The following is a 2500-nucleotide window of genomic DNA, read 5'->3' as shown; positions in this document are numbered from 1 at the left end:
CAGTCGCACCATTCTTTGGGGTGACCCACTGTTCTATTTTTCACTCTGTTGGCACTGTGTTTGTGTGTGTGTGTGTGTGTGTGTGTGTGTGTGTGTGTGTGTGTGCGAGTGTGTGTGTGCGTGTGCGAGTGTGTGTGTGCGTGTGTGTGTGTGTGTGTGTGTGTGTGTGTGTGTGTGTGTGTGTGTGTGTGTGTGTTTGGCCAATGTAAGTGAAAAAGCTCTGGTGAAGAGATTAGCAGTGGACCTTACCCAGACCCTAAGTCTGCAAGACACAGATTACAGTTTGTCATTTTCATGTACAATTTTTTTTTTTTTTACATTTTTTTACACACTCACACACACACACACACACACTTGAAATTCTACTTTCATTCTTCAGTTTCTGATTTTTATGAACCTCTGGTCTATGGTCCATCTCCGATTTATTGCGTGGTCTACAAACCATGACAACACAAACAAACATCAGGCAATGGAGAGTGAGAAACATACGTGCAGAATACCCACACAGGAATAAGAGCATTACAGTAGGTCTTCTAGCCAAGTCTCACACACATTGAAAAGTATAAGTACAGTATAAGTATATATACTCTTTTGATCCCGTGAGGGAAATTTGGTCTCTGCATTTATCCCAATCCGTGAATTAGTGAAACACACTCAGCACACAATGTACACACAGTGAGGTGAAGCACACACTAATCCCGGCGCAGTGAGCTGCCTGCATCAACAGCGGCGCTCGGGGAGCAGGGAGGGGTTAGGTGTCTTGCTCAAGGGCACTTCAGCCGTGCCTATTGTTCAGGGTTCGAACCTGCAACCCTCTGGCTACATGTCTGAAGTGCTAACCAGTCGGTCACGGCTGCCGCGGCTGAGAGGAAAAGCTCATAGTCTCATAGTCTACGCATGCTATGCAGAACAGATGAGGTGTCCTCAGATCAGTGATATGGCATTTGCGACAGCGTCAAATAACAGCATTTTGCTGCTCTACTGCGATCCTGAGACAACCATAGACATAATAGAGATAGACGCCGCATTGGCTGCTGGAAACAAGAAATGCGTCCGCCATCTTGGACCGGTCATACTCCACGTTGCGTTGCAGCAAAAGACACAATGGAGACAACACTATACAAAATTCATTCAAATGTCAAATTCATTACACATAAACACACATTGACATAAGATGACTTGAGGTTGATGCGAGTCAGAAAATAGTTTCAGAGTGACTTTACGGTAAGGGTACATGAATTATCATGAATTCATGCATGAACTAATTTATGATTTATGGATTACTTCATTTTTTAATATCTCATGAATCATCAGGAATTGACATGAGTTCATAGTCTTTTATTCATGACCTCATGCCTGAACAACACATCAACTATTAGTATGGTGGTTACATAACTATGATTTATGATTTTTTAAGCATGATCATCATGATTACATGAACTTAAGGTTCATTTCTCATGAGTTCATCATGTCTGTGGCCCCTTAACTAAAGTGCTGCATAATCTCATGTGTTTCACTAGTTCGCCCGTCGGTATGATTGCTATGCAGTATGCTGAGTGCATAAGCTAAGCGCATGTTTGGCATGGTAGCCGGGGTGTGTGACGTATGGATAAGGAGGCCGGCGTAAATATCCTTAGTTAATTGCTGTCAATCATCCCTAAAGGCTCCTCCCGAACTTTGTTTAGAAAAACATAATTTAGAGAACTACACAAGATGTGTTCAAATCAGAATTTGAGCAGTGATGACCACATGTTTGGCAGAAAAAGAAATAACGATGATCAGGCTTAATAAACCATAATTCATAATGATGTGCCCACCTTACCTAATGCTGTAGTTGATCATGCATAAATGAAAGACTATGAACTTATGTCAATTCCTGATGATTCATGACATATTAAAGGAACCGTATGTAGGATTTTGGCCAAAACTGGTACTACAATCACTTTCAAAATACTGTAGAGCGGTGTACACCGCAGATGTGGTAACTAAAGCAGAGCTGGCAACCCATATGCCGAAACACTACTGACTTTGTGATTACTAGATAGGTGGAGGGTGGCGTATCAAGCTAAAACACAAATATGTAAACATCAACATCAGTTGAGGGCTGCAACTTCACTTTTTTAAATGATGATATCCTGGCCGGACTACTGTTGTCAGTGATATAAGTATTTGAAATTAGCATGATTTCCTAATGTCTAGTGACAAATCAGGGCCATTTTATGATTAATTGAATTACATTTCTTACATACGGTTCCTTTAAGTAATGAAGTAATACATAAATCATGAATTAATTCATGCATGAATTTATGATAATTCATGTATCCTTACCGTAAAGTGTTACCGCCATTTTTAACATCTACACACGGCACAGCACCTGAAAACTGTGCACTAATGTGAACGAGTGCACGGTGCATGTGTATCTGAGGCTAACTGGTCCTATAGGGGTATTAGTGTACTCAGTCGAGCATGTCGAGCGTGCATCACAGTGTACTATATTTCC

At 41.2% G+C, this 2500-nt stretch overlaps 1 protein-coding gene and 1 long non-coding RNA gene across 2 annotated transcripts in view; one reads left to right on the top strand and one right to left on the bottom strand.

The window, feature by feature from the left end:
- hmcn1 (hemicentin 1) overlaps positions 1-2500 on the bottom strand; it is a 136273-nt gene that overhangs the window by 75837 nt on the left and 57936 nt on the right.
- Positions 1-2500, top strand: part of LOC121678533 — a 13704-nt gene that overhangs the window by 2664 nt on the left and 8540 nt on the right. The gene's annotated exons all lie outside the window — the stretch shown is intronic.

Source organism: Alosa sapidissima, chromosome 12 (genome assembly GCF_018492685.1).
Source record: "Alosa sapidissima isolate fAloSap1 chromosome 12, fAloSap1.pri, whole genome shotgun sequence".
Classification (NCBI taxonomy): Eukaryota; Metazoa; Chordata; class Actinopteri; order Clupeiformes; family Clupeidae; genus Alosa; species Alosa sapidissima.
This window is presented reverse-complemented; position numbering and strand designations above follow the sequence as displayed.